This window comes from Vigna unguiculata, chromosome 11, assembly GCF_037176805.1.
Source record: "Vigna unguiculata cultivar grain cowpea cultivar isolate G323 ecotype 2 chromosome 11, ASM3717680v1, whole genome shotgun sequence".
NCBI classification, from domain to species: Eukaryota; Viridiplantae; Streptophyta; class Magnoliopsida; order Fabales; family Fabaceae; genus Vigna; species Vigna unguiculata.
Window position 1 is genome coordinate 41,410,594 of NC_140802.1, and position 22,419 is coordinate 41,433,012.

A 22,419-nucleotide genomic window follows, 5' to 3' on the forward strand; every position below is an offset into this window, starting at 1 on the left:
GCTCCCCGTCGACGATGTGCCGCTGTACCACTGTTGTTGTCGTGCTGCTGCTGCCGATGCATCATATTTTATCGAATTCGAGGGAAAATTTGGAGTCCATTTTATTAATGGATTTAAGAAAATTGAGAAACGGATAGATTTATCGAGAACTTTAAAGAAAATTAATTATTAGGAGATTTAAAAAAAAAATCCATTATCATGGATTTATCATGAATTTAACGATGAAGTGGCCAAAGTTTAAAGCAAGAATTTGACATCCTCTTACTAATAAAATTTACCAACAAAAAAAAATCGATAACAAAAACAATCAAAATTTTATTTTACCAATAAAATCTATCGATGAATTCTTTATTAACAAAAAAAAATTGTAGATAATTAAAATTTTAATCTACTAACAACTTTTATCTCTTGTCAACAAAAGTTTTAGTCAGTTGATAAAATTATAAAATTTATCTGTAAATCCTGTTTTATCAATAAATATTTTTTGTCGAAAAAAATTTGATCAGTAATTTAACAAAATTCTTATAGTGTTATCCTAATAATTGAAAGTTAGTACACTATTTAGCTATATACTTCAATTTGTTTCCATTTACTTGATTTTAGGACTACGATGTCTGACTTATGTATTCTTTTCTTTCTTTTCATAAAGTAATTATTACTTCGAAAAAACTAACTATTTGAAAGGATAACTTATTTATATTTTGTAACGTAAATCTGATCCTGAGTTGTTATTTCTAGGGGTGGCAATTAGGGTCTGGCCCGCGGGCCCGGCCCGCAGGCCCGCAGAAAAAATGCGGGGCGGGCCAGGATATTGAGTCCGCAAGCCCGCGCGGGCTCGGCCCGCATAGGCCCGCGGCCCGCACGGGCTAGCCTGCGGCCCGCAAACCCGCATAAAATTTAAAAAAAAAAAAAAAACTTGTACTTGTATATATTAATTACTTCTTTTATGGACTCTTGCATTAACATTTCAAATTCTTGTATAATTGGAAAAGACAAGTATTGTGTAATTTTTAATGTGCTAAAATTTAAAGAATACATTGTGTATGTCATAGTATGAATATGATGAAAATGTTGAATTATCAATTTATCATCTAATTCCCCAAAGTCTTTACTTAATTTTGTGAACTTCTTAAAGTTTCCCAATTTTTAAACATTGAAAGTTTTATTATAAAAAAAATAAATAAATAAATAAATTAAAAAAAAAAAGCGGGCCGGCCCGCAGGCCCGCGGGCCAATGTATATGCGGGGCGGGCCAGAGTATGCGGCCCGCATAAAATGTGCGGGGCGGGGCGGGCCGGCCCGCGATGTGCGGGCCTTATGAGGGGCGGGCCTAAACGGGGCGGACCGGCCCGCATTGCCACCCCTAGTTATTTCACATTGATCTTTTGCTATTGCAGATTTTTATGTTACTTGGAGTGGTAATTAGGATTTGGTCCGGCGGGCCGATCCTACAAAATACGCGAAGATGATTTAGAAGTTGAACTCGCAAGTCCGTCACGGTTCAGCCCGTATAAGCGCGTAACTTGTACAAGTCGGCCCATAAGTCCGCATACAAAAAATCTTACACTTATGTATATTAGTTGCTTTTTTTATGGACTCTTGCATTAACGTTCTAAATTATTGTATAATTGGAAAAGACAAGTATTATGTATTTTTTAATGTGTTAAGATGTAAAAAAATACATTATGTATGTCATAGTATGAATATAAATATAATGAAAATGTTGAATTATCAATTTATCGTCCAATTCTCCAAAGTCTTTACTTAATTTTGTGAACTTCTTAAAGTTTCTCAATTTTTAAACATTGAAAGTTTTATCATAAAAAATTTAAAAAATAAATAAAAAGCGAGCCAACTAATGTGCGGGACAGACCAATGATTACAGTCCGCATAAATTGTGCAAGACGGAACAGACCAGCCTGCGATGTGTGGACTTTATGCGGGTCAGGCCTAAATAGGCCGGACTGGCCCGCATTGCCATCCCTACATGTTACTAGACCTCCTTAGAACCATATTCGAATACTGTTAAAATTATTATTGTCTCAATTAAAAATCTTAGACTATTAAATTTGAATATCTAATAATTTCTAGCACCTGCTAAATTATAAAAGCCTTTATTTTTTTTGTATTACATCTCTAATATTATATAACTCTTTCAAGATATTCAAATACTTTTAAATTTATCTTTGGATCTTTAAGTTATTTTTTATCATCGTCAATATCATGATCTACCACATCAATAATGTACGAGACTTGATGAATATCATTTTTCAATATTAGAGATCAGCGTGTACGGAAAGTTAGTGCCACTTGGACTAGGGCTTGCACTTGTGGCAACCATCGTGTAAACTTGATGGGGACAAGTGGATTTTTTCGTTCTTTAAAACACGATGTTGCTAGTTTGATTCCGACTTAGTACGATGTGTTAACCTATGTAAACTCTATAGCAAAGCAAAGAAACAATTCATAAAACAGAAGAACAAAAGCAAACGATGGAAGGCAATAATTATACTCTTAATCAAGTTTATCCGTAACCTTTGTGAATATATCATTTATTTGAGATGAAATGAAGTTGTGTGTGAAATTCCATATCCAATATCACATAACCAAAATGCATAGGCGATAGTTAGAGAAACTAATCATATGGGTTGTAGTAGCGGCCGCCACACGTGCATTTCCAAACTTGGGGGACGTAATCGTCTGGTCGCTGGGAGGCTGTGACGGATCGCTGGGCGGAAGGTGGCGGCAAAGCTATGAGAACTGGTGTGCAGGGTGTGCATCTCTCACACTTGCGGATGCATCTTGGTGGATGTGGCAAACCTTTTAAAACCCTTTTTACCTCACTCCTTGATGACACCAAACTTTCTCCAACTTCACTATCTGCAATTATTAATGCCAAATTCTCAGTTTAAGTAATACTAAACACTGTATATCTCTGAAACAACTTTCATACCTTTGCTAAATGCAGCTCTACTGCTGAACATCAGACTGCAAAACAAGAACAAGAAGAAGACATTGCGACAAACACTTCTTTCGTTCACCATGTTTCCCTTTCTCTCTACCAACATTAACAGATTCCTCTGATTAATTCAAAGGTTGTGTTATGTTCACTCTCAGAGCATGAATTTATATAAGCAATGTATCAAAGAAAAACTCTTCAAAATAGAAAAAAAAAATGTATTTTTTAAGTGCCATATACTTGATAGTCAACTTTTAAGAATATTTTAATCATTTAAAAAGGTTAACTTTTGAATTTGTAAAAGAAGAGAGATTAAATAATACTTTTTTAATGAATGTAAGTTAATTTACCAATAGAGTAATTAAATGTTTGTTAATATTTATAGGTTTTTAATTAATTTAATTGAATATTGTTATTTAGATTAATAGAATGAATAATAAGAAAATTTATTAGAATAAGATTAAATTATATTTCTTTTAATTTTAATTAATTTAATTGAATATAGTTATTTATTTTAATAGAATGAATAATTGGATAGTTTATTAAAATAATAAAAAATTAAATAATTTTTTTTTATTTTTTTATGATTTTAATAAATTTAACTGAATATAGGTATTTATATTAACGTAATCAATAATTAAAATTTATTAGAATAAGAATAAATTAAATGTTTTTTTATGTTCCTTAAGATTTTATTAGTTAATTTAATTAAATATAGTTAGTTATATTAATAGAATGAGTAATTATAAAATTTATTAGGATAAGACTAAATTAATTCTATAGTTAATATAACAAATTTAATAAAGTGGGGAAATAAATAACAAAATGATACATTTCAGTTATTTTATTTTAATTGTTTTTAATGTTCCTTAAGTATTTATTAATACAAATTACTACAAATTGTTAAATTAAAATCTTAAAAAATAAAAATTATAATAAAGTCTTTATCAAATTATTCAATTAATTAAATAAAAAAACAAAACATAAATATCATTGAAACACAGAATAAAACTAAAAAAACATAGAATTCATTTTGTGTAAAAAACAATCACAACTGAATTGAAGTACAAAGTGGTAAATACGACCTCAACATAACTTAAAAGAAAAAATATAAAAATAAAGTCGTGCCAATTTCAACTTTAATAAAACAAAAATTGCTTTACACAGAAGTCGTGCTACATATGGCAACTTAGATGGAAAAAAAAAATGTTGAAGTTATACCAGCTCATGACGCCTAAAGTGAAGTTGTACCATGTGATACCACTCCACACTCACATTTTTGTGTTCCTTGGCATACCCAATCCTGTAATATTTTAAAAATTGGAACTCGTTACATAAGTACAAAAACAAATTGATCCAATTTATTAAATTAACCATCGATGTAAAATGTGTGTAAAATTTCATTAGTTATCAAAATAATAGTACCCATAGAAAACCATTTACAACATTAAAGGAATATCATGAAATCAAACAAACATTTTATAAATATTAATTGCACCTTATATTTACTAGTAATTTTTATTAGTAACATTTACAGAAGTATATTACTAAAAATTCTTAGTGATATATGACATTTTTAATAGAAAACGTTACTAATGTTGTTTAATAAAAAATTAATATTATAAAAGTACTGCCTGTTGGTAGTTTTTCTTTTTAATGATAACATTATTGAACTAAATTATTTTTGGTAATATTTTTTTTTCTTATAGAAAGAATTATTATAAAACTGTTACTCATTGTAAATGTTACTTATACTAAGTGCACGATAACATCAATTATACATTAATTGTTCCAAGCATATGTTATATGGATCATTACCTATAATTTTTTATCTAATAACAAATGTTTAATTCATGTTTTCAAATAAAAGGAATTAAGTATAACTTTCAATCTCTTTGATGCATGAATCAAATGATATATAATAAAATAAGAGTTTAATTAAAAAATTGATTTTTCTTTTAAGATAACCACCTACTATTTTATATTCTAGTTCTTGAGGCTAAGTTTTACATTACATTAGTATCGACATAAACATAATACAATATACAACCTAAAACTCTACAAGTATACACCATTGTTTGTCCATATAACATAAATTTGCATATATAACCTAACATAATAGAATATAATATATAATGTGTATAGACCAACTCAACACCGAACCAGACCAGACAAAATCCAACTCGACCCAAACTAATTCAATTTGAGGTGACTTTAATTTGATTCGACTCAAGTTAAAGTCGATTAGAATTATACAATCCATAACATTATATTGTGCATTGTGACAAACACAGGTTATTAAGAATGACAAAAGTCGTATACATGAATATTCACAAATAAAATTCGTGTCAAATACTAAATGGATATTTTTTGTATACTTGCAAGTAGTGGATACAAGTATTTAAGTATCTGTTTGCTAATAAACCGAGTGCGAGTATGATAGTAATCGATTTGCGAATATCCACTACTCGCTCATAATTATTATTTTTATACTTTCTTTGAAAATAATTATTAGTAAGCTTTATTTCAGTATTTTTTTTTAAATAAAGTGGTCAAAATAAAGCTACTAGTGAAAACAAATAATAATTATTGAAGAATCGTTAAAATTTAACTTCATATATTTCTATTTTTTATTTAGGTCCATAAATTTGAAATTATTTTCAAAAAATATTAATTTTTTAATTTTTTTTTACAACTCATTTAAATTTGCATTGCATTAACTTTTTAGTAAGTAATTTGATTTGAATTGTACTTTAAAAATAAATTTTTTATTTAATCTTATATTTTAAAGATTTGATTTTAAGTAATTTTATTTTAAAAAATAAAATACAAAAATATTAATGGGTATCGTGAATATAAAAGAATTCGTAAGTATTTTTTCATGAATACCGGACAGGTAATGAATAAGTAACCAGATGAAATTTTTTAGTCGAGTCGGATACTAATACCGACTCGTTATGGATTAACCATTGAGGATGTTTTAGAGATTTTCCAGCCATTCATTTAATTTTCTTGTTGTTACTTTTCTATTATGATTTTAAGAAAGTTCTACTTATATAGACCATGTAGAAGGAGTTCTTAAAGCACTCTCTCAATAAGCATTTTGGACTAGTGTTGGTTATCACTTTTGTTCTCTTCTTCGGAATATCTAACATATAAGTTTATTCAACATAGCTCCTGCAACTGTTCTCACAGGGTTGGTTAGAGTACCAAAGTTGGAGCTAGACACAGTTTGAAAGAACGTGGAACTATAATAATTTCTTTTAGTATAACATGATTTCACATTAATTTATATTGGCAACCTAATATTTGCTAAACATAAAATTTATTTTTGTTTAAAAAATAAATGCATGGTATTTTAGTATAACATGACTTCTTCTCTATAGTAATTTATGTTATGGTGAACCTAATATTTTTTAAAAGCAAAATTTAATTGTTTTATAAATTTTACTAGGAATTTTTATTAGTAACATTTATATAAGTATTACTAAAATTTTTAATGACATTTTTAATAGAAAAAGTTACTAATGTTTTTTAATAAAAAATGAATATTATAAAAGTATTGCCTGTTGGTAACTTTTTTTAATAACATTATTCAACTAAATTCTTTTTAGTAATATTCTTTTTCTTTATAGAAAAAATTATTATAAAATTGTTACTCATTGTAAATTTTCTTTGGCTTAAGTACTGGTTTGGTCCTAATATTCGTTCATTTTTTTCAATTTAGTCATAATATTTATTTTTGTTCAATTTGGTTATAATATTCGTCAATTTTGTTCAATTTAGTCATAATATTTATTTTGTTGAATTTGGTTATAATATTCATCAATTTTGTTCAATTTGATCATTTGTGCTAATATCATTAAAATAGTTAATGGATTGTGAACGGTGACTGTCATGTGTCATTTCGTAGTTTTTTTGAATTTTTTTTTGAATTTTCATTTTAATTTTAAACCAGCTCTAACTTTAAATTAAAAATATTTAATAAAAATGTGAATTTTAATAAGAACATTAGTATAACATTTATATAAAAATTAAATTTGATCTCAATTTGGAGAATGACCAATTTGCTCATTTTAAAAAGAATTGGGATCAAATTGAACAAAATAACGAATATCATAACCAAATTGAATAAAGAAAACTAATCTTGACATGTGACATGATATTAGCTTGACACGTAGACATTTTTTATAAAATAAGAATTAAAAATTAAAAAATCATGAAATGACACGTGACAATCACCGTTCACAATCGATTATCTATTTTAACGGTGTCATAAAAAAAAGACCAAATTAAACAAAAATGATGAATATTATTATCAAATTAAAAAAAAAAGATATTAAGACCGAATTAAAAAAACTAAACAACGAATATTAGGATCAAATCAATATTTAAAGCTAAATATTTTTACTACATCAATTACATTAATTGTTCCAAGCATATGTCAAATGGATCATTAGCTATAATTTTTTATCTAATAATCCATGCTTTCAAATAAAAGGAATTAACTATAACTTATATTATCTCTATTCATATTCGACATTTCTCTCAAATAAATTATATCTTCATACGATAATTATTGTGTTACTTTGTGCTTGGATATCGCTTGTTTCTTCTTCTGTCTTTTTTGTCTTTTTGCAAGTTTCTAAAAGACAACCTAAGAAGAGTAGTTGCAGTGTGTTTTACGTGTTGTACGTATCTCTATATATTTTATGGAAAAAGAGACAATCATGCAACTCTTTTATAACGAGACATGTTTATGAGCTTTAGGCGCATTTGATGCGTGAGTTGAAGGTTGTATAGATTAAAGCTTTGCTCCAAAAGCAGTTTTCACTTACCTATCAGTATTGTTGTTAAGACGTGAATGTATGAACCTGTATATGTTGCTACAGTGTGTCATAGGAACATCATCTAACATCAATTGGATGTGTGGAATTGATCTATGGAAATCTAGCTTCAAAATGTGGAGGCTGTGTATTCATATCGACAAAATTGATGTTACTGTTCGATTGGGTGGGGAGCTTGTGCTAGCCTTAGAACCTTAGAACCATATAAGAAATCCATAAAGTGAATAGAGAGTATGCCAGATCTCACCATACTACCTAATAGGCTAGCACAAGTTCCCCACTAGAGATGTTAAAAAAATCCGTACCCGCGGGTATCCGCGGATAAAACCCGCAACGGATAGGAAATGGATATTAAAAATGGATACCCGCTACCCGCGGGTATGGATATTTTTGATACCCGCATGTTAACGGAGCGGGTACGGGTATCATAGTATCTGTACCCGTGGATACCCGTACCCGCTAAACTTTACCTTTTATATATATATATATATATATATATATATATATATATATATATATATATATATATATTAGTAAACAACATTATGAGTCTTCATCCAATAATAGTGGTCAGATTTTTACCCCATAAATGAGTAAATTACTTCCATATACTGTGGAGGTATTGATGTATCTCTAAGACTGGTTATGGACTAACATGGAAGGTAATGAAATTAACACTTTTACTTAGATATTTTAATTAAGTGATTGGTAGAAATTTTTACTGAACTTCTTATGTTTTAAGGCTTTTCTAGATTAAAATTGGACAACATGAAACTTTATACAATGTTGCAAGAGGTGGACATTGATGAAGTTAGTAATTTCTTTAATATTTTATTCAAAAATAAACTACAATATAAATTGGTAGTGATTTTTTATTTGTTTGTTTTTCAAGAATCAATCGGAGAAAGGAGACTTGTTGATCTAAACACTAATTATGGTTAAATATTTATTTTTTAAAATATTTTTGTAAATACCCGTGGATACCCGCGGATATGAAAAAAATAGACGGGTACCCGCATAACGGATACCCGACGGATATGGGTACGGATACGGGACAAATATTTTTCCAGCGAGTAGGGTACGTGGGAACTAGTACCCGTACCCTACCCGCCCCGTTGACATCCCTATTCCCCCACACAGTCAAACAGTAACATCAATTTCCTTGATGTGTATACAAAGCCTCCACATTTTCAAGCTAGATTTCCATAGATCAATTCCACACATCCAATTTATTCAATTCTATCCATTATGCAGGAGTCGTGGCTCCCCAATCATTTTTTTTACTTTATTTTCTATATATTTAAAAAATAATATTTATATATTATTACTTTATTTATATTAATTTATTTTTATTTTATTTTATTTTTTATATTTAAAAAAAATATATTTATATATTATTACTTTATTTATATATTATTACCTTATTTATATTAATTTAGTTTGAAAAATCTTTTTTAAAATCTATAAATCATGTTTTTCTCTCTATTATAATTTCTTATACTTTTATTTGGTTTCTCTTTTCCTGCCTCCATCTCTTTCTCTCGTTTTATTTTCATCTCAATTTTCACCATCAATTCTTTATTATTTTCAAAATCAAATTGCACTACAGCAAACTTGAGAAGTCAAGGAATATTTTGGACCAAACAATTTCTTCTTTTGAGTAAGTTCATTTTTTCCCTTTGTTTTTTGAAGCAATATGTTTTCTTCTTGTATGTGATTTTTGTACGCTCTAGGCATATCTCTATCTGTAATCATGCTTTAATTGTTGATCAATATCTTCTTCTTTGGATAAATAGAGCTATTTTAGGCTTTGAAATTGTATAAGAAAAGAGCAAGATTAGGAATCTACTCTAAGCTAAGGAAAGCTAATCATTTAGAAGTTATTAGTTTTCTTAAAATATTGAGTCTTGCTTTTAAGATTTAATTTGGGGTATTCATAATTTATCTTTTTGTAAATAGGTGAGGGGTGACAAATTTATGTTAGAAAAATTATGATAAAGAGTGAAATAATTGATTTTTTTTTCAAGAGAAAGACTTGTGATGAAGATGAAAAAAAATGCATCTACGTCATTTAAAATTGAGAAACTTCATGAGAATCCAAATATTGAAGAAAACAAAAATTAACTCTCTAAAGATTCTAAAGTTACATATAATGAATTTGAAAATACTTTCCGAAAAAGTGTCTTTTGTTATATATATATATATATATATATATATATATATATATATATATATATATATATATATATATATATATTATTGTCATATTGTCTGAATTCTATTGTTATGAGTACTTATTTTAAATAAAAAAAATGATGTAAAGAAATGAATTTTTTTTAATTAAAAAAATTATATATAATAAATATAATTTGACTCTCTAAAAATTTTGATTCAAATTCTGCCACTCTCGTTATGGTTTTATTTTTAAAAGACACATTAAAAAGAAGAGTGAGAAAATAATATTTAAATTATATTTCATCTTGACTTCTAGACTACGTAAAACTTAGGTTGATTTTTGTGTACCGAAACGGTTAACAAATAAACTCTTACGTGAATAAACTCCATTAGGAATATAAAATATAAAATAGTAAAAAGTGATGGTCATATCTTACAAAAAATAAAACAAAATCTCAAATTTTCTAACTTAACTCCTGTTAAAGCTGCTATAGGAATTGGTGTATGAGTTTATCATTGAACCAAATTATGAGTAATAGTCACGAGCTCAACATTTAACTCATGAACCTGAAAGCATGTCATTTTAGTATAACATGATATTTCATCTCTAACTATATTGATTTATATTGGTGAACCTAATATTTACACGAAAATAAAATTTATTTTTTCAAAATTAATAATTTCGTAACATTTATTAAATGTTGCAAAACATTTATGTTTATTAACATTTTTATAATATTTTTCTATAAAAAAACGTTATTATAAGGTTATTATCAGGTAAAAATGATAATAAAAATTAGGATTAAATATTTTGGTCCCTTAATTTTCAGTAAATCTTGGACTTAATTTATTTCGAAACTTTTGACATATTTTGTTTGAATGTTAAGTCAAATACTATTATGAAACGCGTTTGAAATGTTAAATAAACTTAATAAAATTTGATTAAAAAGATTAAATTCTTAAATTGGTTCAAAATTTTGAAATGAACTAATTTCAAAATTTACTAAAAATTAAGGAAAAAAAAATATTTAACCCTATAAAAGATAAAGTACTACTATTAATATTCCTAAAATGTTATCAAATCTCATTAATTACATTAGTTGGTTTCGTGATATTCCTTTTAATGTTAGTTATTTTGTTGGAATATGTTATATGGTTTCTTTCTTTTAATTAAGAGTTGTACGTTGAAATTTTTTGTTATAAATCCATGGTGGCAGAGTGAATACAACACAACCTTTGAGGAAGGGAAATGGATAGCATAACGAACCAAAGTCGTGTTTGTCGCAACGTCTTCTTCTTTTGCTTGTTTTGCACACTGATTTTCAGCAGCAGTGCTGCTTCTACCAAGGGTATGAACTTCTTTCATAGACAGTCTTTATTATTACTTAAACTGTCATTTTGTCTATATAATCGTTAACCTTTTTATTTGTATTTTGACCTCATCATGTGATAGCAGATAGTGAAAACGTAGAAAGTTTGGTGTCGTCAACCGGTGGGGCCAAGAGGTTTCTCCGAGGTTGGTCAAAACCACCAACCTGCTTTTCCAGGTGTCTGAACTGTACACCCTGCACACCGATTCTTGTAGCGACGCCACCCAGTGCTCGGCGGCAAACCGCCGCCGCATCCGAGCAACCCGACACAGCCTCCCGGCGACCTGACGACTACTACCCCACCTTCTGGAAATGCACGTGTGGCGGCAAGTTGTACGACGCATAGATTTATCTTTTCTGACTATCGTTTATTTTCGTATTGGATATGGAATTTGACACGAACTTGATTTGACCCGAAATAAATGATATCTTCACACGGTTAAATGTGTGTAATCAAATTTTAAAGTGTTCGAACATGAATTAATAAATTTTTGGATTAAGTAACTTTTTAGTATTCGAACTTTGAAGTTCGGTTAAAAATTGGAATTTATTTTTAGTCGAAATTTCGATAAATTTTGGTTTATAAATTTAAAATATAATAAATATAATTTTTTTAATTTAATATTATTTTTTAAATTTAATTATGTTGATTTTTTTTAACATGTTGAATGTGTTTCATGTTAATATTGAAGTTGTTTACGTTGTTTGACACATTCTTGCTGAGAAATGTATTTGAAACCTAAAAAAATAGTTAATAAAATTGGATTAAAATGATTATATTCATTCATTTTTAAAATTCAAGAATCAAAATTTATCAAAATTTCAACCAGAAACGAATTCCAATTTTGGTTCAAATTTTCTTATACTTAACCCTAAATTCTTAATAATATCAAATAGTAGTATGTCAAAGAATAATCCTGTTCCCGGCTGAGAAATTAACACCGTGTTCTTTTCAAGTAAATTACTATTTATAGATCACTAAAAGTGTTGATTTGAGAGATATATGATTTTTTTATGGAATGATGAGGGAAAATACTGATTTACTGGATCTCTTTCATTATAGTATTTCATTTGTTACATGAGATTTGAGAATATTTCTTAATACTTTTTACTAAAATATCTCGTTATTTTTTTTCCATATAAAAAGGGAGTATGTTCCAATTCAAATGTAATCAAATTCTATTGTCGTTTTCAAATTTTTTTTTTCAATTAATAATTTTATTCATCGTCAATAAAATTTCAAAATTAATCATAACTAATTTAAATATTATTTTATATTACTTTTAACACCAAAAACAATTTAATAATCTTATTTTTTCATCAATTAAATTTTATTTTTTATTAGTCATATCAATTTAATTTTTTACAAACTTTCATAAAATTTATTCTCAAATTAATTCTACTATCACCTTCAAATCTCTTAAAAAAGAATAATATGAAAAATTGATCCTTTCTCTAATCATTTCTCCTAAAATAACACATCCTAAACATTTTTTTTCTACACATTTCTTCTCGAATTATTTATACAATGTAGTTTTTTTCACTTGGAAATATATAAAGATTCGTAATAATATGAAATTTAAAATTTCACATACTTTTATAGAATAGACCAATTGCCTCAATCAATTTCTAACAGTGAAGAATTTAAGAAAATTAAGATATCGACATATTTATTAACGAATTTCCAAAAGTTCAATTATTAACAAATTTTAAAAAGAAGAAGATTATTACCAATGAAATTATAGATAGATTTAATGATAAAATTGTCAAAATCAAAAATGAGAATTTGACAATCTTTTACTAATGGAATTTACAATAGAAGAATCCGATGGTAATTAAAGTTTTAATTTATTGACATATCTGATACATTCGTTATAGATAGAAATTTGCGTTGATAATTAAATTTTTAATTCAACAATAAATTTTACCATCAAAACTTTTTATCGATAATTAAAATATTAATTTATCGATATATTTTACCGACAAATTTATTATTTATGAAAGTTTTCATCTGTAACTATAAAATTCTTGTAAATAATATTCATTTTACCGACGAAATTATTCTTTCTCTCATTCTCTTAGTTTGATAACACTTTGCAGGAGCTAAACCTAAAAGTGGAACTGAACGTGATAAGTTAAGCAATGTAGAGAAACTAATCGTAAGGGTTGTAATAGCGACCGCCACACGTGCATTTCCAGACTTGGGGGACATAGTCGCCTGGTCCACCGGAGGCTATGACGGATCGCTGGGCGGCAGGTGGCGGCAAAGCTACGAGAACTGGTGTGCAGGGTAAGCATCTCTCACACTTGCGGATGCATTTTGGTGGATGTGGCAAACCTTTTAAAACCCTTTTTACCTCACTCCTTGATGACACCAAACTTTCTCCAACTTCACTATCTGCAATTATTAATGCCAAATTCTCAGTTTAAGTAATACTAAACACTGTATATCTGTGAAACAACTTTCATACCTTTGCTAAATGCAGCTCTACTGCTGAACATCAGACTGCAAAACAAGAACAAGAAGAAGACATTGCGACAAACACTACTTTCGTTCAACATGTTTCCCTTCCTCTCTACCAACATTAACAGATTCCTCCGATTTATTCAAAGGTTGTGTTATGTAGGGCTGGACAAAAATATCCTAACTGTACTAAATTTAAGGTAATTAAATTATTTTAAACTTAAAATAACTGAATTCTTAATAGTAAAATTAAACTGTACTATATTTTAATTAAATTTTAAAAAAACTGAACTTTAAAAAAGTTAACTATACAATTAGTGCACCGAACTGACATTTAATATTCTCTTTTTCTTCAATCCATTCCATCACACGCTCATTGATCCAACAATTACATATTTTTAATTTAATTTCTAAATTATTTTCTATAAATTTAACTTAAATAAAAATGTGTTTATAATAACAGTTTAATATGTGAATATTAATATTCATATGAATGTAAGCAAAACAAAAAATACTACCAAAAACAATATTATGTGGGTTGTAATCGACAAACATTTATAAAGTAAATTATCGATTAATTTCCTAAAATTACAATTATCAGTCAAATTGTACTTCAAAATTGAAAAAATAATAAAAATAATTCATAATGTGTATATTAGTGATTAATCTTTTTTTTTTTAAATCGTAACCTAAGATAAAAATATAGTCTCTAATAAGCAACTACGAATATATTTGTTAAATGAATTATATATTTATTTCTTAAAATTTTCAATAACAATCGAGTGATAAATAATTTATAAAATTAAATACTATTAAGTACCTAAATTTAAAATTAACTATTAAATTGATCTCTTAAAAATATGAATAGTTCTTAAAATTGTTGTTTTAGTACCTACAGTTGAAATCAACTATTAAATTGATCTCTAAATTTAAATAAAATGATGAATAATTCTTAAAATTATAAATTAACAAATAATATAGTCCCTGAAATTAAATATACGTAACCACATTTTCACTTATTGACTTTTAAAAATTTATAATTCAAACCTTCTTCGTCAATGATTTTTACGCCATTTTAATCTTAATTCTTAGTACTCTAAAGCTAATCATTTATGCAATTTAATCAGCATATAATTTTGCAAACTAATGTATTCTTATATATTTTCAACCGAAACATATGGTTTTTACTATTTTTCAGAAAAAAATGTGATTAATAATTTCTCAAGATAAAATGTGACCTTCAACTGTTATTAATTTATATAATTGAAGATGTATTAATATTTTGATGTTGTTTATGGAAGAACCTATGAGAGAACTTATGTATTAATATTTTAATTTTGGTGTATTGAAGTATTATGCTGGTTTTGTTGAGAAATATATTACTTTCAAATGTATTATGCCTTTTGGTGTATTGAAGTTATGCATTTTGTTTGTCTCCAATAAATACAAAACTTGTTCATATTGTGTAGGATCTTTCTAAAATTCAAAATCAGTGTAATTTGGTTCAAAAATAGTATAGTTCGATTCAAAATTAGTGTAATTTGGTTCAAAATTAGTATATTTCAATCCAAAAATAGTATAGTTCGGTTCAAAACTAATGCAATTTGATTCAAAAATAGTATACTTCAATTCAAAAATAGTATTATTCGGTTCAAAATTAGTGCAATTCGGTTCAAAATTAGTACAGTTCATTTCAAGATTAGTGTAGTTCAGTTCATAGCAGTCCAGTTCAGTTTATATTACAATGCAGTTTAGTACAGTTCAATTTTTTAAAACAGAAAACAATTCAGTTTGTATGAATTGTTTTTTTAGTTCAGTTCAAACAAACTAGTTTTCAGTTCATTGTGATTTTGTTTTTAATAGTGTAGTGTAGTTCAGTAAATTATGTCCAGAGCATAAATTTATATAACCAATATATCAAAGAGAAACTCTTCAAAATAGGAAGGAAATTTTTTTTAAGTGCTTACACGTGATAATCCATTTTTAGAAATATGTTGGTCATTTAAACCGTTAAGTTTTGAATTTGTAAAAAAATAATAAGTTAATGAATGTAGGTTAATTTACCAATAATTTTTTTTTACTTTTATAGGATTTTAATTAATTTAAATGAATATAGTTATTTATATTAATAAAATGAATAATTGGAAAATTAATTAGAATAAGAATAAATTAATAATTTTTTTAATATTTTAATTAAATTAATTGAATATAGTTATTTATATTAATAGAATGAATAATTAAAAATTTGTTATAATACGACTAAATTAATTCTATAATTCATATAGAAAATTTAATAAAATGAGGAAATAAATAACAATACATTTTAATTATTTTATTTCAATTAATTTTAATTTTCCATAAATTCTTATTAATATAAATCACTACAAATTAACAAATTAATAAATTAAAATCTTAAAACTTATATGTTATGATAAAGTCTTTATCAAATTATTCGATTAATTAAATTAAAAACCAAAACATAAATATCATTGAAACATAGAATAAATTCATTTGTGTAAAGGAAAAATAAAGAAAAGAAAATCACAATTGAAGTCCTAGAGGTAAAAACAATTTCAACATAAAAACAATTGAAGTTATGGCACGTAATAAGATTTTACTTAAAAGAGAAAAAATTAAAATACAATTTTGTCAGGCAGGGATGCCAAGCGGACCAAATGAGTAAGGTATGAGTAGTAGCTTTTTCGTACCTTATTATCGCATCGTATTCATATTTTTGCATGTATCCGTTGTACAAATATTTGCATATTTTCTAATATTCACGGATATCCGTGGGTATTTACAAAAAATAAAACAATTTATTTAACAATATATTTTAATCATAAATCCAAATAAAATACTTCATAAATTTTCAAAAACTAATTTAAATAGTGTATAGTGTTAAATGACAATTTACAAAGAAAGAAATATTGTATTTTAAAACCATTTAGTAAAAAATAGCCTATTCAAACTCAATGTGTTAATTTTTTAAGTATTTCTTTTTTTAGTTTTTCTTTTTAAATTTAAATTAGAATATATTATGTACGGGTATCGACGGATACATATTTTATGATACCCATACTCGTCCCGTTAAGTATAAAAAATACTTGTACTTGTTATTTGTTGATATCCATTTACAATAATTGCGGGTTTTATTCCTGAGTACAAGTTGATACAAATTTTTTTTATATCCCTAATTGTACCTAGGGATGACAATGGGTCAGGTCAGATACCCACTTAAAAAATATCTGTGGGTATTTTAAAACCCACAGGATACCCGTGAATACCCGCAAATATTTAAATAAAGATATTTTATAAATTTTTAAAATAAAGTTACAAAAAAAATATAAAATCAAATTAAATTTTAATTAAATTTTATTTTTAATTAAATTTAATATAATAAAATATAATTCTTATTAAATTTAACTTAATAAACCATAAATTAAAAAATTTTTAGGTAAAGAAAATCTTGAACCAGAAAAAGCGTGTTCCATTTATCATGTTACAAATATTCCCATGGAGAAAAAAGTGAGCAAAAGCTTGTTCTCTAATATCAATGAGCCACCTTCTGCAATTTTGGGATGCCAAGTTTTTTCCTTTTTTGGTGTGTTTTTCAATGTGTGAAACTTTTTATTATGGATAATAAATTTGTACTACTGTAATATATTCTGAAATTTGGATGCTTGAATGATTACCGTTTACAAATCAATGAAGCGTAACAACTTGTAATCAATTTTATTTCTCTATATATATTCTCTTCAACAGGAAAGTAGAGTAATTCCAATAAATATTCTCTTTAATGGGATAATAGTGATTCCACCTTTTCAGGAAAAACAGCATATTGCTGTATGTATGGTATCTCCAACATATATAGTAACTAAAAGACATTAACAACGTTTATGTCAAAACACCCATAATTCAAAAATATTATTATATTTTTTTCACATCTTCGTTCGTAAACATGACCAGAATGTTGGGTAATGCTGCCAACCTCTGTCTAGTTAGAAACATAGTAAATTTCAATAGAATTCACCGAGGGAATCATTTGAGCCTCTCTCAATTGTCCTTCCATTTCTCTCTCTTATGGCCAAAACTTTCCACATAAACGACTGAAATCACATTTACAAATATTCACAATGATATTTTGATTACTAAATTTTGACAATTTTATCTTACAACATGATGTGTTATTTTTTAAGTGGTTTTGAAATGTTAAAAATGAAAAAAATAGAAAAATGGAAAACCACTTAAAAGATGACACCTAAAGTTATAAGAGAAAGTTGTCAAAATTTAGTAGTCAAAAAATTATTTTCCTACAAACATTTGAAATAGTCCAAGTGAGTCAAAAAAAAAAAAAAACTTACATTGGATAAAATAAAATAGACAAAGTCAAATACTATATAAGAATAAAAACCCATAACACCATTGCCTTAAGGTTTTGAGGTTAAGTGGTATCAAAAGTCTTATATATGTAAAAACTAATGTCATATGATAAATTATAAAACTCATCGGTGATGACTGACTGCATAATTATAACCAAAAAATCCCTTGAATTAAATACTTATGTCATATATATATATATATATATATATATATATATATATATATATATATATATATATATATATATATATATATATATATATATATATATAACCCAACAACAAGTTAATGGCCAAAAGAAAAAAAGAGTAAACATTTAATCGAGATAATTCTTTTATAAGCCTTTGCCACAAATTAAAATTACTACAAAAATCTAGTACGTTGTTATAAGGTTATATTTATTAAAATAATTAATAAATTAGTACTTTTATAATATTAAGTCATTATAAAACGCATTTGTAACATTTCATATTGAAAAAATGTCAGTAAACAAATTTAGTAATATTTTTATAAATGTAATTATTATTATCAGGTTAAAACGATACTAAAATTTACTCCTAAGATAAAGTACAATTAGTATGTATAAAATTTATTAAATCATTAGTTACACTATTTTGTGATATTTTCTTGTGTAATTTATTTTAAGTTTAATTATTTGTTTGTTATTATTTTGCTCGGAAAGTTTCAAGTTGGTACACGCTTAATTTTTTGTTTCAAGCATCCAAATTTTTAAAAAAGTACCTTAATTAGGTCATTTTCAAAAAATAATTACTAATTGCATTAACGACATGACATATGTTAATATGCAATTTATTTTATTTTATTTTATTTGCAAAAAAATTTATTGTCTATATGTCTGGTTCTTGCTGTGACATGGAGTACTGTTAGTGTCACGAAACATGGTAGTATCACGTATCAATATCAGTATAAGCGTCATTGTCTTGATTTCAATTTAGTCTAGTCTTATATATGTTTTTTTTATTCAATTTAGTCTTAATTTTATTCAAAATGAAATAATATAGTCTACCTCCAAATTGAGACAAAATTTATTAGATTTAAATGTTATATTAATATTTATATATTAAAATTAATTTTTTAACATATTACATTATTGTATATATAGTTAATTCATCTCTTATTAATTCATATTTTTTTAAGATTAAAGCTAATTAATTATAAATATTTTTAGAAAGGAAATAACTATTTAAAATCAATATATTATTAATCTATATTTTTTATAAGAATAAATTAATGTTTAGTCGTCTCATTTTATACGGTTGGTTTTTATTCTTAATAAAGAGTTGCACGTTGAAACTTTTTGTTATATAAATCCAAGGTCGCAGATTGAATACAACATAACCTTTGAATTACTTGGATTTGAATCTGTCGTTGTGATAGAGAAGAAGGGAAAGATGGATAGCACAGCGAAGCAAAGTCGTGTTTGTGGCAACGTCTTCTTCTTGTTCTTGTTTTGCACACTGATCTTCAGCAGCAGTGCTGCTTCTACCAAGGGTATGAACTTCTTCCATACATATAGTCTTTATTATCTCTTAAACTGTGATTTTGACTATTGGTGAAATTGCAGATAGTGAAATTGCAGAACGATCGGTGGCATTAACGGGTGGGGCTAGGAAGCTGATCGGATCAAGACCACCATCATGCTATTCCAGGTGTGCCTACTGCACACCCTGCTCACCAATTGTTGTAAATTTGTCACCTGATGCTGCCATCTGGAAATGCTCCTGTGGCGGCAGAGTCTACGACCCATAGATTTTTAATTATCTCTATGGAATTTCACATTTTCTCAAATAAATAAATGTGTCTAATAAATTGTGATTTTAATATCCAATCTTGGCATGTTATATAGGTTTTGGAATTAATATTCAAAAGTGACGTTCATTAAGTCTCTTGTATTATTCATGTGGTAGATCATGATGATAAAAAATAACTTCAAGATCCAAACATAAGTTTATTGTTTCTGAATGTTTCTAAATCATATCGTTTGATTTCATGTTCCTTTCACGTTGTACATGGTTTCCAATTGGGTGCTATTATTTTTGTTTTATTAAAGTTGAAGTGATATAAGATAACACCACTTCGTTTAAGTTTTTTTTAAATAAAGTTGTCATATGTGATACAATTTCAGTTGTATTTTTTTCTTCGTGTTGAAATTTTTTTTATCGTTACGACTTCAATTATGAATTTTTTATTCCTTTTTTCACACAAAATAAATTCTATATTTTTAAATTTTTATTCTATGTTTCAATGGTATTTATTTTTTGTTTTTTATTTAATTAATTGAAAAAAATTGATGAAGACTTTATTATAATTTTTATTTTTTGAGATTTTAATTTAACAATTTGTAGTAATTTATATTAATAAATACTTAAGGAAAATTAAAAGGAATTGAAACAAAATAACTGAAATGTATCTTTTTGTGTTATTATTTCCCCACTTTATTAATTTTTTTATATTAACTATAGAATTAATTTAGTCTTATTCTAATACACTTTCTAATTATTCATTTATTAATATAAATAACTATATTTAATTAAATTAATTAAAATCTTAAGAAAAATAAAAAATATTCAATTTATTCTTGTTGTTATAAATTTTTCAATTATTCATTCTGTTAATATAAATAATTATATTCAATTAAATTTATAATAATCTCAAAAAAATAAAATAAAAATTAATTTTTCTTATTTTAATAAACTTATTCACGAAAAATATAATATTAAATAAAAATTTATTTTAAAAGTACAATTCAAACCAAATTATTTACTAAAATATTAATGTAATGCAAATTTAAATGAGTTGTAAAAAGAATTAAAAAAATAATCTTTTTTAAAATAACCAAATTTTTAGATCTAAATAAAATACAAATATATGAAGCGAAAATTTTAATAATTCTTCAATAATTATTATTTGCTTTCACTAGTAGCTTTATTTTCATTTAAAAAATATAATGAAATAAAATTTACAAATAATTAACTTTTAAAGAAAAAATATAAAACAAAATAATTATGAGCAAGTAACTTTTATATGCGGATCGAAAACCATAATACTCTTACTCGTTCCATTGGCAAACAAGTACTTAAATAGCTGTATTTATTTCTCGCAAGTATCCAAAAATATTTATTTAGTATCTGTCACAAATTTTATCAATAAATATCTGCGTCTACAAATTTTTTGTCATCCTTAATAACTGGTCTTTGTCACAATGCAACATATAATATTATAAATTATACAATTAAAGTCGAGTCTAACTTATGTCGAATAAATTAAATTCACCCCAAAATGAATTAGTTCATGTCGAGTTTGGTGATATCGAGTTTGGTTCGTTCTCAAGTTAAGTCGATGTATAATTATATGGAGGAATAGTGGTCTGTGTATATAATTATAGAGTTTAGGTTGTAAAATGTATTAAGTTTATGTTGGTACTAATGTAATGTAATGTAATAGTGGTGTACTGAAGAACCGGAATGTAAAATAATAGGTGGTCGTTATCTTGAAAAGAAAATCAGTTTTTTAATTAAAGTCTTATTTTATTATATATGATTAAAAGTTATAAGTTATATTAATTATAGAATTAACTTAAAATTCATGCATCAAAGAGATTAAAAGTTATAAGTTATATTAATTATAGAATTAATTTAGTCTTATTCTAATAAATTTTTTAATTCTTCATTCTATTAATATAACTAATTATATTCAATTAAATTAATTAAAATATTAAAAAAAATAAAAAATAATTAATTTATTCTTATTCTAATTAATTTTACAATTATTCATTTTATTAATATAAATAACTAAATTAATTAAAATCTTAAAAAAGTAAAACGTTATTTATTTTTTTCTTGTTCTAATAAACTTTCCAATTATTCATTTTATTAATATAAATAACTATATTTAATTCAATTAATTACAATCTTAAAAAAATAAAAAAGTATTTAATTTAGTGCTACTCTGATAAATTTTCTAATTATTCATTCTATTAATCTAAATAACTATATTCAATTAAATTAATTAAAATCTTATAAAAGTAAAAAAAATAAAATTATTTTATTGGTAAATTAACCTACATTCATTAATTCATCATTTTTTACAAATTTAAAAGTAAACTTTTTTAAATGATTAAAATATTCTTAAAAGTTGATTATCAAGTATATGATACTTTTTTTATTAGCAAAGAGTAAAATAAATTAAATAGAGTACTTAAAG

The 22,419-nt window shown here is 25.8% G+C and overlaps 1 long non-coding RNA gene across 1 annotated transcript; it reads left to right on the forward strand.

Moving 5' to 3' along the window:
- Nucleotides 1-19,465: 19,465 nt before the first annotated feature.
- On the forward strand, nt 19,466-20,098 carry LOC114170659 (uncharacterized). Its single transcript, XR_014986099.1, has 2 exons — nt 19,466-19,707; nt 19,781-20,098. It is a non-coding gene; the product is annotated as an uncharacterized LOC114170659 (long non-coding RNA).
- Nucleotides 20,099-22,419: the final 2,321 nt, after the last annotated feature.